The following is a 23,459-nucleotide window of genomic DNA, read 5'->3' as shown; positions in this document are numbered from 1 at the left end:
GAGGGGAAGCTGTGAGGAAGCAGAGACGGGGCGCCTGACCCGGGCTAGCCGGGGAGGTATTCCATGCCACAGCACGTCATGCCCGGGGTGGGGGGGTAACTGGGAGTTACCCGGAAGGACAGGGGCTTCCGGGTGGAACTCGCTTTCTTGGCCGGTGGTATCATATTCTCTTCCCTTGTTATTTTCCCTTATCATTGTTTTAGCTGATAGTAGCGGTGGTGATTTGTTGCTGGACTGTTCTTGTCTCAACCCGTAGGAGTTGCACTCTCTCGATCCTCCTCCCCGTTCCTCTGGGAGCGGGGAAGGGGAGAGCCCCGGTGCAGGGGGGGGGGGGGGGGGGAGACGGACATGGACCTCGATTGTTGTCAGCTCGGCACCACTCACTGGGAGTGAGTGAACAAGTTACCTGACTGGGTTTAAACCACGACAATGCTACCTCAAATAGCTTAGAATCAGAAGCAGACTTGTTTCATCTGAAATGTTGAACAGCAGAGGTTACCAATCAGTCCAAAGCTGATTCTCTAAACTAATAATCAAAGGAGGCATGGCATGATCGATATTCAGGGAAAAAAAAAACAACACCTTGTTAATGGGTTCTTTGCATTGTTCTGAATCTGTTCCAAGAGTTAAAGTTTATGCGAAACTTCAACACGTCTGCTTCAGGTGACTTTCCCTTGCCTCATGTATACTCACATTAATGTGCATATTTAACAGAAAATTCCCACCACAACAGAATCATAGAATCACAGAATGGTTTGGGTTGGAAGGGACCTTAAAGATCACTCAGTTCCAACTCCCCTGCCCTGAGCAGGGACACCTTCCACTAGACGATGTTGCTCAAAGCCCCATCCAACCTGGCCTTGGAATCTCAGCAGACTGTAAGTCACTACCTCAGTAGATTATCAGCACTATGTGTGAATATGTGTGTGTGTGTTATATATATTTATATATTGAACATGGCAATCTGTTCCTTTACTAAGCAAGGAGCTGCCTTTTGGGCAATCACCCTTATTCAATTGTCAGACCATTGGAATGGAGTTGGAGGGAGATGGCAGATAGTTTCTACAGAAGACTTGAGACACATGAAGAAAACGATGCAGGAAGCAGACAGACTTCTGGTAGGTAAGAGTAGTATTCTTGGGTTTTAATGCTGTTTGAATTGTGCCCTGCATGGAATGTCTGATCAAAATGACATGGTGAGACATCCAGAGCTTACAGAGAAATCTACCCAGTTACAGTTTACCCTAATGCATTTTTGGGCACTACTTAGTATTTAGAGTGAGATGGATGGTGTAAGAAATTACACGAAACATACCTAAGAGCTGATACTATATGGCTATCTTCTAATTTAAGTTATAGAGGAAGAAGCTGAAATGTTTTGCTATGTCTAGATTTTTAATTTTCATTATGATGGTGTATACAGGCACAGCTGCCTAAAGAAATGGCTCTGCCTTACTCCCTCCACTACTTCTCCAGTTGTGCCTTCTTTCTCTTCCCCTGTGCTACTGCCCGCTTTTTGCTGCAAGAACGTTTCTCTGGCTCTACAGTAAACTGGGAACAGATGTGGATTTAAACCTCTTTTTCTTTTTTTCCCACCAAAGCCCTTTCTCCAGTTGAAAGCGACTGTGAAAATACAGCATTACAGGCTGCATCAGAAATCCCACCAAATTCAAACAATCCCTCCCTGTGTACTGAAGGCAGGGCTGCTGCCTCTTCTCAAACAACTTCCTGTGCCCTCATGGAAGCTCGGAATTGCCTCCTCTGTTTTCCACTCCTCATCTTGGCCTCTTTGCTTCTCATTGTCTACACATAGCTGCTTCTTTGTGTGGTACCTTCGCTTTCAATTGATATCAGTGTATGAGAGCTCCCCCCTGCACCTGCTGCCATAGTGAACAGATTTCCTGTAGCTCTGTCCCTTATGACCTCTGCTTCATCTCATAGCTCAGCTGCAAACTCTGCTTTTCTTCTTCTTACATTCATCTTTGTTTTTCATTTTTTACCCCATCACTGCTACACCAGAGACCTTTTCTATTTCAGTAGTAAATAGTGTACTCACCAAAACATACCACTGAAGGGAAGCCAACTCTACTTGTGAATTCAAGTCAAATTCGGGGGGGGGAGGCTTTTCCTAGCATAAAAATGAGGAAAGCCCAGACATGTTAGACTTACTAATTTTATCTCTCCAGGTTCAAGACATCTTAATCTTTTCAAGCTATGCTTATATGTGGCACTGCAGCAGAAGAGTAAATAGCCATCATGCTCATGTCCTCATACTCTAATATGATTTTTCTCAAGCTGTTCTTTTCATCATCTCTCCTTCAATTTGAAAACGATTTGCATGGCATCTTTTGGAGCATGGCTTCAGCACAGACTAGGGAAGCTGCAATGAGATAGGAGGCCAGGCAGGGGTGGCTAGGGCAGAGCAGCAGCATGGGCTGGTACAGACCAGATATCTGTGTCCATGAGGAGGTAGGACACCCAGCCAAGCTGCCATATCTCACCGGAAGACTCAGGATAAGGGATGAAGGTAATCATGGCTGGCTGGGAGATGGCAGCTTAGCTCAGTGGTTTGCTGTGGCCGTTGGCTCCTGCTCCTCACATTGCAGCCCTCTGCAGAAGCCAGATCCTGGCCAGTACTTTTCCGTTACCTGGTCCTGCTGGAGCCGCAGCCTCTGAGCTGCTTCCTTTTCACCTACATACCCTCACAGCTCAGCTCTGCACTTTTTCTTTCCCCTCAATAACAGCTTTGCAGCAAAAACTAACACTTTCTTCCACTTTTCTTTCATTTTCACTTTAAATGTTCAGAATCAGAAGCACTCATTTCACTTTCAGTGGTGAAGTTCATCCCCAAAGGGTTGTTTTCCATTGGAAAACAGTAAAAGCTTCTTCAAATACATAGCGAATAAAACTAACACAAGAAGCAGTATAGGCCCACTGCTGAATGAGGTGGGTGCCCTGGAGACAGAGGATATAAAGAAGGCAGAGGTGTTGAATGCCTTCTTTGCCTCTGTCTTTACTCCTGCAGACTCTCCCCGGGGGACCCAGATTCCTGTAGCCCCGGAAGGAGGCAGGATAAAGGAGGAGTTTGCTTTGGTAGATGAGGATTGGGTTAGGGATCAGTTAAGTAATCTGGACATCTATAAATCGATGGGTCCGGATGGAATACACCCGCGGGTGCTGAGGGAGCTGGCGGAGGTCATTGCTGAGCCACTCTCCATCATCTTTGGTAAGTCGTGGGAAACAGGTGAGGTGCCTGAGGATTGGAGGATGGCAAATGTCACGCCAGTCTATAAGACGGGCAAGAAGGAGGACCCGGGTAATTACAGACCGGTCAGCCTTACCTCCATCCCTGGAAAGGTGATGGAACAACTTATTCTTGACACCATCTCTAGACATATCAAGGATGAGGGGGTCATTAAGAGCAGCCAACATGGTTTTACCAAGGGGAAGTCATGTTTGACCAACCTTATAGCCTTCTATGAACAAGTAACTATATGGATGGATGATGGTAGAGCGGTAGATGTGTTTTTTCTTGATTTCAGTAAGGCATTTGATACTGTCTCCCACAGCATCCTCATAGATAAGCTAAGGAAGTGTGGGCTTGATGATCAGGTAGTGAGGTGGATCAAGAACTGGTCAAAAGGAAGAAGGCAGAGAGTTGTGGTCAATGGGGCAGAATCTATCTGGAGGTCTGTGACTAGTGGAGTCCCTCAGGGGTCAGTGCTGGGACCAGTGCTGTTTAATATTTTCATCAACGACTTGGATGAGGGAACTGAATGCACCCTCAGCAAGTTCGCTGATGATACTAAACTGGGAGGAGTGGCTGACACACCAGAGGGCTGTGTTGCCATTCAGCGAGTCCTGGACAGGCTGGAGAGTTGGGCAGAGAGGAACTTGATGAAATTCAACAAGGGTGAATGTAGTCTTGCATCTGGGGAAGAGCAGCCCCATGTACCAGTACAGGTTGGGGGTTGACCTGCTGGACAGTAGCGAAGGGGAAAGGGACCTGGGGTCCTGGTGGATAGGAGGATGACCATGAGCCAGCAATGTGCCCTTGTGGCCAAGAAGGCCAATGGCATCCTAGGGTGCATTAGAAAGGGTGTGGTTAGTAGGTCAAGAGAGGTTCTCCTCCCCCTCTACTCTGCCTTGGTGAGGCCGCATCTGGAATATTGTGTCCAGTTCTGGGCCCCTCAGTTCAAGAAGGACAGGGAATTGCTTGAAAGAGTCCAGCGCAGGGCAACTAAGATGATTAAAGGAGTGGAACAACTCCCTTATGAGGAGAGGCTGAGGGAGCTGGGACTCTTTAGCTTGGAGAAGAGGAGACTGAGGGGTGACCTCATCAATGTTTACAAATATGTAAAGGGTGAGTGTCAGGATGATGGAGCTAGGGTTTTTTCAGTGATGTCCAGTGATAGGACAAGGGGCAATGGGTGTAAACTGGAGCATAGGAGGTTCCATGTGAACATCAGGAAAAATCTCTTTACTGTGAGAGTGACAGAGCACTGGAACAGGTTGTCCAGGGGGTTTGTGGAGTCTCCTATGTTGGAGATATTCAAGGCCTGCCTGGACAAGTTCCTGTGTGATGTACTCTAGGTTACCCTGCTCTTGCAGGAGTGTTGGACTAGATGATCTTTTGAGGTCCCTTCCAACCCTTAGGATTCTGTGATTCTGTGAAAAGCAAGGGCATTTTGGGTTAATCTGCAAAGAACTTTTAAGTATATATCTTTAGTTCATCCACAGAACTGAAGTAATTGTTTTTTCACAACTTTAATCAGTGTGTAGCTTAGGTATACTGCCATGCCCTATCCAGAATGAGGTGTTCTAACTTTGATTGTGCTTTAGTTAACTCTGAAGGTAATAACTCTGGAACTTGCTTTGTGATATGATTAGCATACAGGTAATCTTTATGATAGATAAGCCAATTGAAGTGCTTAACGCAAAAGTTAAGTCACAGTCTGAGTTAGTAGGAGTTCCCACAGAGCTCCTAGAGACTTCAGCTACACCAGAATTTTGTTAAAAATAATAAGCAACTGTATAAAACTTTCACAAAACATGCGAATCTGAATGGAACTGATGAGACTTTACTGCGATTGTTGTTACAGGTGAATACATTTCACTTTCCAGAATCATCTTTTTCCTTGTTCATCCGCAGCTGTAACGGAGCAGCTGTAGATGCTGCTGGCATTGTTTTCTGATCCTGTTCCAAAGACAGTGCCTCAACTGGTGTCAGGGTAGACTTCAAAACAAGCGTAAAGCTGACAGTTCATTACCACTCAGTTCAAAATATTTATGGGATTAAGACTCATATATTATGGATAACTCAAAAACGTTTGAAGGCCTAATCCAGTGGATATACAAATCAAAAGAGTTAAGCCTTTGGGTATTTATTTTCCCTGGATGCCTCCCTATAAACTTAAATCAGTTCAAGAAAACTTGAACCTTCCCCAGAGACACCTGATCACTCGCAAACAAGCTGAGAATTCATATTGCTGTTCTCCAGGCTTTAAAATTGAACTTTAGGGCCCTTTACTCAATAGTAGTGTGGACCAGCCATAATTCTAAGTCAGTACATCAACTAAGAACAAAACTGGGAGAAATCAGGAACAATCGTGGTTTAAAAAGCAGAATAAGCATATTTTTTCTCAGCAGCTATCCTTTTTACTGTACTACCCCCCCCCCCCCCAAATCCCAAATTGTCTCAAATTTATTAGTCTCACACTCTTTAGTTTCTACTGCTTGTCACAAGATTTTTTAAATGTTACAGTACAACCAGTAAGGGAACCACTTTTCCTGCATCCATCTTTTTACATCTGGATACAGAATTATTTTCTATTGAACTGTCATTATTATTTGGGGGGGGGGGGGGTTGTTTTTTTTCACAGCATGTGTGAATTCAGATTTGGATTTATCGTTATGTGGCTGTAGCAGTCATTTTAATAGACCTTAACATGTCACCTTCCTCATGAGATTATCACTGTATACATCCATTGTATACATCCATTTTTCTGTGTGGATTGAGTGGATCACATAGAGGGGAAGGCCTGGGGTGTGGGCAGTCACAGTGACACTGGCAGAGTCCCTCACAGACACCTGCCACCTTCCCAGAGCTGTGGCAATAGCTTGTCCCATGATACAGCACTGGAACACAGCTGCTCTTGCTGGCTTCCCCACGCTATCAGTCCCCAGCTAACTGCATTATGCTGTCAAATGACCTGCTGGTGCTGCTGTGCAGGCAAAGTGCTGGCAGAGGGATGATCCTGTGACTTGCCTGCAGCATGACTGCCATGCCCAAAGGAACAGTGGGCACTGAGAAGGCAAGTGTGCTGTGCCGCAAGAGGCCCCTCAGAGCTGCTCACGTGCCTAGGCACAAAAAGCAGTCAAACATGTTAGCTCTGGCAACGAGTTCCTGCCACCTTTATTTTTCCCATTTTCATGTCAATATACCTTATGTTGGAACATTTAAATGATGTATTAAGCAGAAATAAAAGATAATAAAAGTACGAATATGTGAGGCATGTTCCCTGCCTGCCAGAAATCCAAAGGGTGCCAGAGAAGGACCACAGTCAGGGATTTGAAAGCCCAGTGCATTGGGTCTCCAGCTAGAGAATGGAGTCTGGCTTCAAATTCAACTTGATTCACATACATCTGTGCTGAGACTGTCCTTGGAGTTTACATCAGGAACCGCAGGTTATTCTCTGATTGCATGTGACTGTGTTAGCAGTAATTCCAAGGGATTTCTGCTGCAGTGTTATAACAACTCTTCTGTTACCTGCAGAGCTTGCAGAGCAGCTGGGGGAACTCGCTGACATAGGAAGACTGAAGGGCTTAATGTCTGGAGTTCACAATGTGCCTAAATCCAAGCTTGCGGCATATCCAGCAGATTCCCAAACATAGGATTGAGCAGGGTCTTGAGAGTTCATCTCATCCTTCTCCCTGCCCAAAGGAGGAGTCACACATCCGGCATCTAATGTGCTGCAAGTGACTGTGTTTAGGTGATTGAATCCCACCTTCTGGTTTTACCCCAGTGTAAGTGTTTTTACCCTAGGTGATGAAGGCTGCTATCTTCTTCCTTTGACTAAACTAAATAAAGTGAACTCTACAGTAGCTGATGAAAGGTCTTTTTTCCCAGTTCTTGAACTATTTCTATGACTCTGATCTGCTGACAGAAAACCCTTCAGTCTTCTTTTTCAGTGGGAACACTCCAGCGGGATACATGTTCCACAGATGGTTTCATGTGGGGCTTTGATCACTACCCACTTCTCACCAATTGCATATCCAGAGACAGTCAACACCTTTTCTTCCATCACACTGGGAGTTCCTACTGAGTTGCTTCTCTCTTCTGAGCTCTTGAAAGTATTTCAGAGTCACTGCTTACCCTCTGAAAACCACCTCCTGTAAGTACAGCCTCTGTTCCTGCTTTTTAGATGTCTAATTTAGCTTGGTATCTTAGGACTGTACTAAGACATCACTTGCCTGGATGAGCTCTCTACTGAGCAATCCTAGCCATTCTAGGGGACCCTTTAGCATTACTTGCCGCCTGGCCAGCGTTTGCATATCTGATGTCTTAGCAGAAATGTTATGTTTATTCTCAGATCTTGACAAAACCAGCAATAAGTCTTGTACTGCTCCACGCAGACATCACTACAGTAACTCCCATTCCTTAGCAGTTCTCCTTGGGCAACTGCACCTTTTCAACCCACCAGGTCTCAGACTACCGAATATTTCAGTCTTACACAGTTCTACTTTATTTTTTATTAAATCAGGCTGTTGCGTGATACTTGTCCAAATAACTGTCAGAAACCTTACATTATGATGGTCCACTTTCACCAAGCTTCTGCTCTCATCAGCACTGAATACTGAGCCTCAGACCAGACAAGGCTTGTTCTCATTGATGCCTTCTGCACTTACCACATCAGCATCTTCAGTTCGCAACTAATTGGGTTCTTTACCAGTAATTAAGTTATTTTTAGCGACTTTGTCCAGGGCAGAGGTTAAGCTGATCTGCCTTGAGTTCCCTGAGGCCAGCCTCCTTTATTGAGGAGCCTGTCATTAGCACAGCCTGAACTTCTGGGGTTGTGCCAGGACCTAATAGTCACCTAACCCAAACACTGGCAGAGACTTCCTTGGCCACGACCTGTGACTAGAAAGGGAGCAGGCAACCCAGGCCAACCAATTGCTTAATATTCGTGACATCTTCTCAAGTTATTGAAAGACTGGAATGCACATGAGATCATAAATCTCAAGGCTGGGATAATTTTCCTCATAGTAGCTGGTATGGGCCTCTATTTTGGATTCATGCTGGAAACAGAGTTGATAATTAAGGGATGTTTTAGTCACTGCTGAGCAGTGCTTAGACAGAGTCAAGGCCTTTTCTTCTCACCCCATCCCACCAGTGAGTGGGCTGGGGCTGCACAAGAAGCTGGGAGGTGACACAGCTGGAACAGCTGACCCCAACTGTCCCAAGGGATATCCCAGACCATATGGTGTCATGCTCAGAACATAAAGCTGGAGAAAGAGGAAGGAAAGGAGGGACATTTGGAGTGATGGCGTTTATCTTCCCAAGTAACAACTACATATAATGGAGCCCTGCTGTCCTGGGGATGGCTGGACACTTGCTTGCTGATGGGAAGTGATTGAATTCCTAGTTTTGCTTTGCTCATATGCACAGCTTTTGCTTCACCTATTAAACTGTCTTTATCTCAATCCATGTGTTTTCTGACTTTTACTTTCCTGATTCTCTCCCCATCCCACTGCAGGTAATGAGCAAGTGTCTGTGTGGGGCTTAGCCACTGGCTGGGGTTAAACCACAACGCTCATTCTTTATTGCCACTGGAAGATGGAACAGCTACACTGAGTAGTGAGCCTGGCCCCTCACTAAGTTTTGTCTCTGTCTAAGATTTCTGAAACATACCTGTTAGTCTTCCTGGTTGTTGGCCTAACATCTTCACTACTATAGTGCTTGCCTGAGAATGCGCAGATGGGCAATGTAGGAGGCATCCAGGCATTTCTGAGCTAACAGGAAGAAACATAACCTCTGCTGTGACCTTCACGTGCCTCGCTTGTTCACAGGTTCTTTTCTGACTGTGCTAAACCAAGAGCCAGTCCTGCTGGTGGTACTGTTGTTTCTGCCTGATTAGAATCATAAAGGAAATATTTCTCTGGTCAGTTTTACGAACCACACATAACAATTCTGGGAAATCTGGTTGTCAAAAATAGATTTACTTTTTAAGAAATAAACTATACATATTAAAAATTTTATTCTCCAGTTCCGGAAATGCCATCAGATGACACAAAGATTTTCATTTGTTAATGCCTGGAAAGAGGAAAGCTGGTTCCATTTCAGACACCATCAGATAATACCTTTGCCAGAGGATGTTACTACGGTTTTAGGCTAAATATATAATATAAATAACCTGTCTTCTGCTGTACAAAAATATCTACTGGCTGGAAGCAATTATTGTGAGATAATACATGGAAGTTTGCCAGCTGGGCTTGTTAGGTTTTCTAACTCTACATTTATAATTTACATTAGTGCACAGCACTATCTCCTAGCCCAGCCAAGACCCCATTGCTCTATTTATGAACCTACTTTGTGTATCAGTGGTAAAATTATAGGCTGAAGTAAACCATGCAGTGAATTAATCTAAACCAAATCCTTAGAAGAGATTCATTTCCATTCAGGAAATAAGCACCGTGTTTAAATGGACCTCATTCAAGGTGGGTGAATTATTATTCCAATTGTTCGGTCAGCTTTACAGCTTGCCAGTGGCTCAATGCCAGCATTTACTTAACAGGCTAATAAAAGTCTAATTATCAAAGCCACCAGGTCAGCTGCACACTGGATGGCAGGCAGGGAGCAGAGAACCATGGAGAGCCACAGAGAGCGTAGCAGCCACCACCACAACAGCCACCTTGGTCAGACACAAGACCAAGGAATTACACTTTTGTGTTACATCATGTCCTGCAGTCAGTAATAAAATGAACCAAAAATACTCTCAAGAGCTCTCTGGGCCAAAGAACGTTTGGATGTGGACACAGTTTTCCCTTCACCAGTGACCTGTGGAGAGGGGCTAAGTGTGGGAAACAGGGTCCCATGAGCCTGCCTTGGGGATCAGGGGCCTTCATGGGGGGAGCAGTCACCCCTCCTGTGCTGTAAAAGGGAAGGGGGGGAAGAGATGCCCAGGGAAGGGCGGGGGGAGCATGTGACTCACAGGCTTTTGTGTTCCTGGTCCAGCAATAATGATCCTGGAGGTGAAATCCTAGGACTAGATTTCTACGTAGAAAATAGACCTTTACCATACAACAACTGGTCAGCAACTTCAGTATGCAATAGAGCGTGCGTACAGAGAGACTCTGTTGTTGTAATGTTGCCTGTATTTTCTCAGTGTGATCACAGAGAACTGGTAAAATACCTTTGGGAACAAATGTCTGGATGGAGATAAAGCTGCATTTGCAGTTCATGGTTCCTGTGTGATTTGCTATGGAAAAAGCTAAACATTCAAAATGTTCAAGCTAGCCCCTGGCAGACATTTTCCCAGCAAACAAAGGCCATGGAAACTGTGCAGATGCCTGCTTGAAAATGGTTGGGTGAGAAAGTTTTGCTTCCCTTTTCACTTTTCTTTCCTTATTCCTTACATGATACTTATTTTTAGAGTGAAAAAGGAACAGGATCAAAAACGCTCACTGGCTTATTGAAGTCAGACCAAACACTTTGTAGCACAGAGGTGAGAATTTAGGGTGGGGGAAAGTCTGACCCCTGGGAGGGCGGTTAGAGGGAATGTGCTCTAATTTGTGCTCCCTATCCATCTGACATATGCCAAAAGACTGTGCAAAAGCAGGATTTGTACTAACTTTTGTCCCCAGTTCAAAGCTCATAAATTAGGATATTTATCTTATTGGCAGACCATGGCAGGAGATCAGTCTTCACAAGGTCTTTTGACAGCCTTAAAAACTGAGTGACCTTCTGGAGGCTCCAGTCTCACCCCACGGACTTCAGAGAGAGCCAAGGAAGGTCACCTTCCTCAGCTGAGTGCCCCAAGATGTGGGAGATGACTGGACCATACGAACAGCCATGAAAACAGAGCTGCTGTGATTCAGCCCTTGGGAAAATGACCAGAAAGGGAGAAAGTGGTGCATGTGGTTTGGAAGAGGGAAAAGCAAGAGAAAAAGGGAAGCTAAAAGAGAAAAGGGGTAAGAAATTGAAAGAAATTCAGCTGAGCGGTAACAGGGAAAGCAACCACCGAAGGGAAGTAGCAAAGAGACTAAGGGGGGAAAGTGTTTGAGAGAAGAGATCAGGCAGAGGGAGGTCAAAAGCAGACAAGTGAGAATACTGAGCATCACGCAGAGGAGCTCTCAGCCCCAGACCCTGACAAAGGAGCAGCTGCTGCCTGCGGCTGCAGGAGCCACTGGCTGAGCCACCCTCCTGGGACTGGAGGAAGCCCTGTGTGAAGGACACTGCAGCATAGTTGGAAAATCATTCAGGGTTTTCCCTTGCTCTGTTGCCAAAATTACTACAGCATGACCAAGGCAAGGTAAGCACAAAGAAGCACCCAAACATATCCAGTCTTTGGAAGCACTTTTGGTTTAATTGTGAAATGCCTTTTGTATCTACTTGGAAAGTTACACAAATGCATATGTTGTGCAAATCCAGTGATTAAAAATCACTAGTTCCTAACAGTAAATACACTGCCGACTGGAAAAGTTAAATATGGTTAAGAGAAATAATGTGGGAGCCATTAGCCAGTGTAATCACTTTAATAGAGCCTATTATCTTTAATGGAGCTTTAACAAATACACAAACACATGTACACACAGTGAATACACCATATTAGAAATAAAGCTGTAGTAGAGCCAAGCCGCAGCTTAACTATTAAGACCATGGTAAAAGGCCTGCCCTTGCAGCTGGGATTACGAAGTACTGTAAAACACAGTGAGATGCTTTTTCTCTTTGGGAAACCTTCCTGCTCACTGTGAGGAAGCGTTGCCTGAAGGCTGAGCCAGCACATGTGGGATGCGAGCATCCAGACTGCGGTCGCATGGCGCTGAAGAATAACATGCTGCAGAGCTGCAGCGGGAGGCTGAGGGAGGCGGAGAGGAAACTCTCACAATTGCCTGTTTCCCCCGTCGCATTAAGTGACTGAGTGATCCCAGGCCACAGCAGAATCACAGGAGTGAGTCACAGAGTTCAAAACAAGAGCATCCACTAATTGTTCCATGGAAGAGGCTCAGGGAAGTCTGAAGGAGGATTTTGTAGGATATTCTTTTATTCATTGTGAGCTTTGTAGTCTTCTGTAGCAAAGCCAGCCGTTCTGATCCGAGTTTGGTTTACCACTCATAGCCCAGGGAGAGCTGTGTTCCAGGGCAGGGCATCCCCCACAGGCAGGTTTTCTGCTGTGAGCCTGGAGTAGCTTTGAGGCTGTCCAGAAGGAGCTCTCAGACACCACCAGATGGCAAATGGAAGGAGGGGGAAAATGGCCTTATTCCCAGCCTGGGTGTCCCATCAGCTCTCTGCAGATGTTTTGGTCAGTTTGGTTTAGATCTGTTCATCTACATTTCAGGTGTTCAAGGCAAGCAGATCATACTATCTCTACCCTCAAGCCTCTGGACTTGGATAATATGTCTCAGTGATCAGCCCCAGAGCCTTACTCAATGAGGCTGTAGAGCCAGATACAAGATGGGGAAGAGCTTCAGGCTTCTGATGAAGGTTTAGTTTGTAGGGGCTGGATGTTACATCCTGGGTGATGAATGGGAATGAGTGGGAGTCTGGGAAGCATATGGATCCAGGGTCCTTCTTTGCCACGCTCTGTATCCTTATCTTAAGTTCATAGTGGAGTGCACTCCCTTTCCCTCACAAAAGAACAACTCATCAGTGCTCCTTTGATGCCAGTACACTCTGGTCATGGGCAATGATGTATGTGAGAGGGATGAGTGCAGTTGCAGGCCCAGGGGGTTGCATGAACAGTTGGGGACACATTGAAAGTTAGGAGGAGGTGTGAAAGGGTATTCATCCATGGGCAGGTTGCTCTGGCGAGGGGGTCAGTGAAGATGGGGATGGCTTCCACAGTGCTTATTGTCACAGACTGCAAGTTCATGGCTGTGGAACTGCCTCGTGCCTGTGCTTTCACCCTTCCCTATCCCTTACTGACCACTGCACCCAGCAAGCTGCTGCAGTTGGGTCACACACAACCCGCTTGCTTTTATGGTGCTGATTCCTTTGATCTCTTTGGTCTATGCCTTGGACAAAGAACCAGTTTGTTACTCCTTGTGGGTAACCCAGCTCCTCCATAAATGCTCTAACACCTGATTTGCCTGATCTGTGTCTTGTCATTTTCCCACAGCTTCACCTCTACATGTGCTCCAGGTTATTGGAGTCCAACTTCCAGGAACTAGGAATGCATAAAGCAGTCCAGGATCTGACATGCAGTAGTGGTATAGAAACCTCTTTCCAAGATTCATCTTAGTGCACACTGGGATACCATGTACTCATTCCTCTAGGTAACTCAGGTTCTTGGTATCTAGTTGCTGCCCTGCTGGTAGCCCTGACCTTTTCCTTCCTCCTGTTCTCTCTGTCCTCTGATGCATGAGGTCTCCTCCATTCTTATCACCAACCTTCTGCTTCTGGTTACATGAACCTGCCCAAGACGGAAAAGGGATCACAGCCTACCTGCTGGTCTGTTGCTTTCTGAAATAAGAGCTATTCAGTATCTCAGTAGGCTTCCCTGAAAGACAACCAAGGCTTAGTGACTCTTTGGTTTGGACTTTTTGGTCATGCTCTTTTCAGATGTCGGTCCAAACGTGACAAACAAAAGCCAAAGCAGATAGATCAAAATGGGATTTGGTAGAGAAAAGACCTGTGCAGGCAGATTCACTTGGCAGAAGTTAAGTCAGCTGGTTCAGAGGAAGGCAGGCAACACCTTATGCAGATACAGTGTCTTCAAGGAGATGATAGAGCCACGAAAGACTTAATGACCAACAGCTAATCTCACCTTTGCTCTTTTCTGAGAGAAGAAATTAAGGAGTGGCTGCTTCTGGACCTGTCCTCCTCCCATATGTCACTTGTGGGGAAAAGTCCATGCTGTCGACAGGAGCCAGGCGCATTTGAATTTTTCTTCTATCTGAATTTTTATGAAAATGAAGACAAACTTTTTTTCCCCCATTGCCAAAAATGTGGGAATTTCAGCAGGCTGGGAGTGGACAAAAATCAGAAAATCTTGCCAAAAATTGACATTTTTCCATGTTTTACAGTTGGATTTAATCCAAAATCTATTTGGAGTACACTTCTCAAATTATTATCAGAAAAGTGAGAGGGAGCAAAGAGATCTGCCAGGATGCAGAAGGAGCCCAAGTTGGTGGAAAATTATCACATTTGGGGACCATTTACTAGAATAGTAACACTTAAGGTCTTCTATTTAAAACAACAGCTTGGTCTCAACTGTCTGAAAACCCTCATTGCACTCCTGCCAAGTCATTAGCTTACAAAGCTCCAGGCCCTGTCTACACACAAGCCTGCCACCAATTTAACTAAAATCACTATTTAATCTATTTAGAGCAATCAGCACAACCCTTTTTGGGGGTAACCAAATTAACCTAAATCAATACAAGCCTGTTGCAAACAGAGACAAACAACTTAAGGACATCGACATCACGCCCTACATTAGCTTGAGCGGTGCGAGTTTTGTGGCAAGGCGAGAGCTCAGGTCAAGCCTGGGGATGCTGTAAGGGTCCTGTTCGAGCTGTAAAGCTGTGCTTGAAGCACGTTCAGTTGTAGCTTTGTGCTGAGGTGGCCAAGTTGTCTCTCCTGCACGTTGCTACATGCATAGTCTGGATCCCCACCACTTCTGAGCTGTGGCCACCTTCACCCTGCCCTCCTGCTGGCCCTGAGCCCTGTGTGAGAAGCCCGACCGGTTTGCTGGGGGAGCTTGAGGTGAAAGACAGAAGACAGAGCTAGCTCTGGTAGAAAGAAAGCATTTGGCTTCAGTGACCTGAGAAACCTTATTTAAACTCTATTCTCCTGAGCTGAAACATATGACAGCGTAAGTATGGCCACAGCATCCTCCCTCCCCATATCTGTTGCTGCCTCTGCACAAACTGGCCTCAGGAGACCTGCTGCATCCTCCTCCTTGGAAGGAAGGAAGGAAACACCAGCAGCAGCAGCTGGCCCAGAGGACAGGCTGTTTTTCACAGCTCTCACCCACTGCACAAGCTCCTGGTGCTTGCTCTGAGCCTGGCTATGGACAGCTGCAGTTGACGATGTCTCTTAGCAGAAACAGTGAAAGGTTCCTCCATATCCGCCTTCCTTATGGCAGACATAATCCCACAGATCTCTATATACCCTCCCTAATGTAATTTTTCCAGGCTGAAGGATTACAGCCCACTGGACTTCCATAGTTTCCTTTCATAGGGAATCTGATCCCTAACTTTGGTCATCCTTTCTGCTTTCCTCTGAACCTTTGTGCAGTTCTTCTATATCCTTTTTGAGATGAGGGATCAGAGTCACACTCAAAAGCAGGTGATCCAGGGATTCATACAGTGACATTTGTACAGCATACCCTTGTCTTTATTTCTAGTCCTTTCCTAATAATTCCTAACATTTGACTGGATTTTTTGTGTGCTGACAAGCATTGATTTGATACTTTCATGGAAAAAAAAAAAAAACCACAATATTTTGATCTTGAAGGGGGCACACAGAGATTATTTTTCCCTATGTGTATCGCTTCACATCTACCTACAATCTGCTTCCCCATCCTGTCACTCTGCAGTCTCATAATGCTCTTCTGCATTTTTTCAGTCAACTGTTGTCTTTACTACAGTGAATATCTCATTGTGAGAAAACTCTCACCTCACAGCACACCTCCTTCTCCATGTCTTTACAGGTGTGCTCCTTGTATGTGCACAAGTGGAGAGGGAAGCAGGCAATCAATAAGGCAAAAATACAAGTATGTACTCATACACCAGTTATTCTGTTTTCAGGTGCTGCATCAGCAAACCCCCATGGTAACACCCTACAACAAAATGTGACTCCAAAAGCAAAGGAAAAGCAGCAATTGGAAAAGAAGCAAGGCCAAAGGAAAAACATGGAGAGGCTGCCAAGATGCGGAGACACCTTTGTAGATGCCTATATCTCTGTTTCCCTGCTGCCCAGAGGGAGCAACAATCTCAGAGCCCCTGATAACTTCAGGGAGAGCTTTAACCTAAGACAAAGCAGCAGGATGTGACTGTTGAGGTTCAGCAGGTGAGGGATGCCACTAACTTCCCTGCCAGGGCTAGGGATTTCAAAGTGTTTTTACTGAAGACAACAGCTGGAATCTCACCTGAGTTTATCCAGAAGACTGGGAGGTCATCAATTCTCTCCTAGCTTTATCCACAGTGCAAGTTGAATCCCATATATTCAGAAGTCCATACAAAACCTCAGTCTTTGTTAAGCTGGGGTGGAAAAAGACATAAATCCCTCCAAAACTTGTGATCTTCCACAGGCACAGGAACTGCTCTAAAACAAACTAGCAGCTCCTTCCTCTTGTGGCTGTAATCCAGAAAGAAGTTAACATGAATGGAGTATCTGGCCCCCAGCTAAGTTACAAAAAAGCCAAAGATGCTCAGATACAACTGTGACAATATAACATAAAACAGGGCTAATTTTGTATTGCAGAGTGCCAGGGCAGCAGTTGATGTCTGCAGCCACATGCTCAAACACACCAGCCTTGCTCACAGGTTTAGATAGCCCAACACCCTGGAGTTGGGTGTAGGACAAGCAGGAAGTGCGTGCTGTTCAATGGCTTTCAGCCACAGGGGAAGGTTCTCACTTCTGAATAGGCTCTGTAGGAGAAGGACCCTTAAATTACCCTTGAATGGCCTTTAGGAGAATAAATCAATATCTGTGGTGACAGTGTCACCATTTCTAAGTCTGTTGATGCAATTTCATAAGTGACTGTTACCGGTGCACTGGGGCAACCCAAGTAACAACCCTGGTTGTGTTATCCCCTCCAAAAGCCCACTGCAGGGGTGATTCATGACACCTCTGCTGTGGTGCATACCAGGTCTCTCCCAGCCTGGGGCACCACTGAGAAGCACAGGGCAAGGAAGAGCTGATGGACCAGGACAACAAGAGGGACCAAATCACCTTTAGCATCAGCTGGGCAATGTTCCAGGGCTTAAACATCAGCCCCAGCCCTACTCTGTTCACAGAGTGCAGCACAGCCAGTTCTTTTATGCTACAAAGTTTGAAGCCACTTGTGCTTTCTACCTGAAGGGTTTCTGTGGCAGCCAGAGTCATGGCAGGGAAGTACACAGGCACATTCACACATGCAGAAGCATTTGATTTTATACCAGGAGTTCAACAGCTAAAAAAGGCTTGCATTTTCTTGTATGGGTAGCTTGATTGTAATATAAACTAAGGAATTTAGGACTCCAGTCTACAAATCCTTATTAGCACTCCTTAAAAGATCTAGTTCAAATAAGAGTATTTGTATAATTCAGAAGTCTGCAAGAACATGTCCAGTCGAAGTTTCTTATGGTTTTTTATTTATTTGTATTCAAACACCATGCCACATATGATGAGATACAAAATAAACATAAGCCATTCCCTGGTATTCCCAAAAGCACTTATAGTACCAGTGTGATTTACAGTGAGTATAACTTATTGCTAACAGAGGCCTACCCGAGTATAAAATTGAAGCTTAAACCACACCACTAACTGCATTTATAAGAACTTAAAGAGCAAACAATGCACCACTTGTAACTGACCCACAAGCTTGAGTATTTCTAGAGCTGGACACTAGGTGGCAGAACAAATACATGTTCTCTAATAACTGACGAATATGCGTCCTTTAAGTAAGAGGGCAGGCCCAGAGACGTTAAAGTACAGCATATATCTAAAATTAATTGGAATCTTATAGGTGCCCTGCTTTTCCAGATCAGTTCTTGTAGAACGCAGGGCCTGCTAAGGTTGGGTTTAAACCTTTTATGTTCTTTACTATGAATATTATGATTTACACACACTCTCAGGTCTTTTGCCACAAATGCCCACAGTTCCCCTTCTTTTTAAAAGCAGGACCCTGGCGAACATTACCCCAACATTTAATAGATGATAAAAGCTTTATAGAGAGGTAAGAATCTGAACTGATCCCATGTGACTCAAGAACATCGCTGTAACTGCAAGTTTGTAGGACACTGCAGCAGTAGCTCAAATTAAGTAATAATAATTGAAATCAATTGCTTATCGCTGCTTTGCGCCTGTAAAGCAACGTTTCTTCAGCAGCACATCAACTGGGAGCCTCCGTGCGTAAAGGCTGAGCCGAAAAGTGGGAGAAAAAGGTCTGGGGGAAGGCAAAGGAACCGTTTTGCACCACGAGGTGTCAGCACACACCGGACCCGGCTGCCCACTGCTGGGTGCGTGGAGGCTCCAGACTGATGTGCTGTGTGATCTTACATCTTACCTACCTTCCCTCACAGCCCTTGCATCTCTTGTCTGTCACCTCTCCCTTTAGGTGCGCAAAGCAAATCAGCCAGCAGTCCTTGCTGCAAGGAGAGGAACAACCCCCACTCCCTCCTAAAATGAGACTGACAGCACTGAACAATATTCCTGTGACATCGAAACACCTCGGTCTATTCACATGCATCCTTTGCCTGCCTGGTTCCTGTCCCCAAGCGTGCAAAAGCTCATTTTAGTAAAACCCTGGGCTATTTCCACATAGCTTTGTCAGCTCTTCTTGTGGGGGCCTCCAGAAGAGAGGACCTTGAGGAAGAATTAAAGTGCTCAGACCATTTTGGATTAAAAGGGGCCTGGCAAGGTGGCAGGAAAGTACAGGGCTGTGGGAGAAATTCCCAGAGACAGATGATGCTCCATAAAACCTGCACTGCACCAGCAGCCAAGAAAGTTTATGATGGGCTCAAGAAGCCATCTGACCTGTTATGTCAGTGGAGGAGCAAAGCACGCACAGCAGCTTCTTTCTTTGGGAGGAATGAATATCTGCATGACATGAAAATACCACCACTAGAAGGTGGGGGGTAAAAAGAGGATGAACCCATGTGCCTGCACAACGCAATAGGGGAGGCTCGGAGTTGAGGCCCCCTGGGTGGCTGGAGGGACACCAGTGCCAGCCTGCCCAGCCTGTGGGAGGACCTGGGAAGGTAGACACCACATCACTCACGGCCATGGTTCAGGGAGCCATGACTGGCTCCGGAAGTCAGCAGCAAGTCTCCTCTGCTTTGCTCTGCAAATGGGCCTTTCAAAGGGATTAACAGGTCAGGTAAAAGAGGTAGAGTTGGTGGGAAATCAGACTCCTCAAAGATAATCTTCTGCAGGACTGGAGAAGAAACATCTTTTATGTTTGTAGGCAATTTACCTTGGCTTATGATGATTGCAAACCTCAGACTAAGTAAGGTTTGCTCACTTGCAAAAGCAACATGAGATCTGCCCACCCGTCCATCCATCCTGACATGGCACCAAGGCCGGGGACATATGTACCAGGCCTCTCCCCTCACAGCCAGAGCACTGTTTCTGAAGTTGAAGGTGCAAACAGACAAACCAAAGAAACTAACCAATTCCTCTTCCTGCATGGAGACATTTTACCCCAGAATTCCAGCTAAACCAGGAAAGGACTGAGCCCTAGGATGGACATGGGCAATGGCTCAAAAGAATGGTACTGCCTAAGAAAGGATAAGTAAAGAAAGGGAAGAAACGGGGTTGAAGCAGCAATGACAGCAAAACAGACAAGTAATCAGCACACAAGGAAATAGTGGTCAAAGTAAGCATTCCTGTATGTGAAAAACTATCTAACCATGCCTCTAACATGCAAATGGTGGTAGTTCACACATCGAGGTTTGTGGCTACCAATTCAGGAGCAAAGGGAACATGCATGGGAAGTTGGGTGGCTGGAAGGGAACATGCATGGGAAGTTGGGTGGCTGGGAACTAAGAGCTTGTTGATCTGCGGCAGACTGGCTGGAAGCCTGCAAGCCCTTCTCAGTCCCGGATCTGCAGGTTCTCCACTGCTCAGAAAATCAAGTTCCCCTTATTTATAACCCACGGATAGATAGATGCCTTGGGAACCATCTGGTTGTTTTAAATTCAGTTTCTCCGGTCAACTCCAATCTCTTTTATAGCTGAGTCACCTGGTTTTGAAGTGTTGTTTCTAGTTCTTTGCAGGGCCATCTTCCTGTCCCACGTCCTCCCCAGTCCCACCCTACCCCCATGTGCACCCGCTGCCCTGCAGCTCAGCCTGCTCTTCCTCTGTGATGTCCCACTCCTTGCCACTCTTCCCCCCTTTGTCTCTACCTCACTTCCTTCCATTTTGCCTCTCCGCCGCCTTCGCCCTTCCCAGCTAACCCTTTACTATCACACTCCAGGCTTTCTGGAGTTCTGACTAGTTTCTTTTCCAGAATGGGAAGTGGTAAACCAACCTACGACAACGCACAGTCTTCTGGTAAAAATCCTGTCACTTCATCTCCCCCTCCCTTGCTACCATCTTCTTTTTGTTTGTCTTGGCTACTCTTCTGCCTACTCTTAAATTGCAAATGCTTTGATGGCAGTGCCAGAATCTGGTCCATAGAATTCCATAAGGCACACAATAAGCTAAATATTATAAAAGGTCCTATTTTAATTTTGATTTTGATTTTCAGTAAACTCACCAAAAATCCAAGTAAGCAGGGCTCTGAGTAGACAGACATACGTGTCCTGTCAACAGGAAGTTTCTCTTGCATAACTTCTCTGGCAGTTCTGGAAAGCAAATTGTGGCTGGCTTTATTTTCCTCACTGCAAATTAATAGTCAGGAAAAAAGTTAACACGTAAAGAAAAATCATTTCTGAGAAAGGAGATGATTGTAGAAAAGCAAACGATCTTTAGCACGCAGAGCTGCCCTTGTGAAACATCTGCTATGACGTAGTCCAGTACTGGCCACAGACCAAGCGTATCAATAGCTCCACAGAGTAATGGGATAAGAAATGGGAAAATTGCCATTGCTTGTTTTGCTGATATATGTCTGTCACTTTTCAAATAGCTACAGGGTAATTGTTTTTTTGGGGAAAATATTTCCTTGAGCAGGACATTTGCAGGCCATTAGCTATTTCCCATCTGTGCTGGTGTTTTAATACACCACATACACACTTTGCTCCCTAGTAGAAATTATTCACAGCTTCTGATTCCAGACAGACAGCCTGAAGGTTAGAAATCATGTCTGTCATTAAGAAGTTCTCTCTCGCCTTAAAGAAAATTTATTTTTCAAAATCATTAGAAACAGTATGTATTTTTTTGCAAAAACCTCTAACATAAAGATTGCCAGGGGGAAGGAAAAAATTTTCTTTATAGGTATCTGTAATTTTAAGATAATGAATGACTGTACAAAAGCAGGAGCTCTTTCACTACACTGCGGCCGCTGTGGGCTCATTCCACAGAGTGAAGCAGAACACAACTCAGCCACACGCTGCCACGTGCTAGAGTTCATCCCACCCGTTTTCAAACTGTGCCATGAACAGTTTTAAATTCCACCTGATAGCTGCCAGGACAGACAAGAGACTGACAGACCTCTGTTTAATATCACATAATGCCTGTAATAATACCTGCTTTCACTTCACACACATACACTCAGCAAGCAATTACTTGCAGTAAACATAGCTGTGCCAAAAGACACAGAACCATATGCTCTTATCTGCATCAACTGAAATACTGCATGCTTACTTTGGGAGGGGGGGAGAGGAGGAAGGAAGAAAATAAAAAAAAAAAAAATCCTTTTCCTTTCTTTCCCCTCTTCCCATAAGAAAAAGAAACAGGTGAAAACCAAGGAGAGATGTAAAAATATGGATGCCATTACAGATTCATTCCAGTGATAAACTTGTTTTGTCATCTGAATCCTTTGCATTTTTTTAATACAAGAGAATCACATGAAGTTTCTCTCCTAGCTCTTTTTTAGACTTCACAGAATAAAGTTAAGGGAGAAAGAGAAAAGAGATTCAGGATTATAAAGTGTCCCTCCAAGTATGGACATAGGAATGGAGTGAAACTTACAAGTCCAGTCCTGCACAGTGGGAAACTCACATCATTATCTGCTGCTGGGACCAACAGGCAAAAGGACCAAGTATAGGCAGTGACTAGTTTTTAGAATTTATTGTAAAAAATAGTATTTAACAATAGGAAAAAAGCCACTCCTTGTTCAACCCACCATATATTGCTTTATGTGGAAACAATGGAAAAATGTGATAGAAATGTATTTACCCATTCCTATCCATGTATCAGATGGTCCCAGCTATTCAGGACATGCTCATGGGAAAAATATTGGCACTATCACAGTATATGGAAGTGGAAATAAAGAACATGCAGTATTTTCAATTACAGTTGGGAGGCCTATTTCCTGAAGTCTAAAGATCATGTTGTTTTATCTGTTTTCCTTTAGCATAATGTACGTTATCAGACTTTCATAACTTCAGACACCGGCAGAAAGCCCTGATTTTTTGCCAGTGGTGACATACTCACCTCAAAGATAAATGTGGAAATCAGAATGTATGCCTTATTTCTGTTTGCAATTTCCTTTCCATAGGAACGTGCACATGATATAGTTCCTGCTAACAGATATTTAAAGCTTGGCTAGCCCTTTCCCACTTATACCAGTTCAACCCCACTGGAGGTCCTCAGGGCAGCACAAACAATGGAGAACAGACTTCCAACACCACACCGCGTTTGTTTTGGCCAAAACCTGCTACTTGAAAAGCCTTATGCTTTTGTCTACAGACAGAAAGATGTCAGATTCTGCATTAAACTGTATTACAAAAAATGCAAACCAATATATTCCACAATTTTATTTTTGTGGATTTTCTAGCTCATGTCAAAACTGTGAAGTACCAGTGTTAACTTGAACAAAGCTCAATTTAAACAGAGCTCAAAAATAATGAGTGCACAGCAGTATTTACCTGGTGCAATTAGCTTCACTATCAACTGGCAAAAAGTTGACATAGTTTCAGTTTCATTTGCAAAAGCATTAATCAGAAAAAATTTACAGTTACATGGCACCTTTGAGACTACCCCAGTTTCAAGACAAGGAATGAACTTACACATAGATAGGTACATTATTTTAGCTATGAGTATAGAACCCAAATACTCAAAAAACAGGTCAGCAGAAATACATGGATAATGCTAAATACCAGTACCTCACCATTTTTAATACACTGCTGTGCTTGCCAAAAACTGTTAACAGCAAACACAACAGTTTGAGGTGACTCACACGAAGGACAGTCAGTGGTGTAGAGTGCAGTGGAAATTCTGGTAATTCTGAAGGAAGATACAATGGAGCAATACAGGAAATTCCAAACTGAAAGGACAAAGTCAAACATTTATTCTCTTGCACATCAGAAAAAGTATGTTCGGTTACAAATTAACCACTGCAAACAATATTCTCTCAGATAAAACTACAAATGTCTCTACCTAAAAAGCTTTGAGAAGAGTCAGAACCCCACAAACTGTAACTAGAAAGTCC

At 44.7% G+C, this 23,459-nt stretch overlaps 1 protein-coding gene and 1 long non-coding RNA gene across 2 annotated transcripts in view; both read right to left on the bottom strand.

The window, feature by feature from the left end:
- Positions 1 to 20,959, bottom strand: part of DISC1 (DISC1 scaffold protein) — a 230,930-nt gene extending 209,971 nt beyond the window's left edge. Inside the window, exons 1-2 of the mRNA XM_057407040.1 lie at positions 20,625 to 20,959; positions 16,311 to 16,519 (exon numbers count right to left, since the gene is read on the bottom strand). The gene's annotated coding sequence lies outside the window, so the exon portion shown is untranslated. The remainder of the gene's footprint in view (positions 1 to 16,310; positions 16,520 to 20,624) is intronic.
- Positions 20,960 to 22,081: 1,122 nt separating this feature from the next.
- On the bottom strand, positions 22,082 to 23,458 carry LOC130598002 (uncharacterized). Its single transcript, XR_008971905.1, has 2 exons — positions 22,768 to 23,458; positions 22,082 to 22,685 (listed from the first exon to the last, which is right to left on the bottom strand). It is a non-coding gene; the product is annotated as an uncharacterized LOC130598002 (long non-coding RNA).
- Position 23,459: the final 1 nt, after the last annotated feature.

The sequence above is a fragment of the Pezoporus wallicus genome, unplaced genomic scaffold (assembly GCF_028554395.1).
Source record: "Pezoporus wallicus isolate ANWC-B61680 ecotype Strahan unplaced genomic scaffold, APGP_CSIRO_Pwel_v1 scaffold_6362, whole genome shotgun sequence".
NCBI classification, from domain to species: domain Eukaryota; kingdom Metazoa; phylum Chordata; class Aves; order Psittaciformes; family Psittacidae; genus Pezoporus; species Pezoporus wallicus.
Note: the sequence above shows the minus strand (reverse complement) of the source record. Positions and strands in the feature narration are given on the sequence as shown.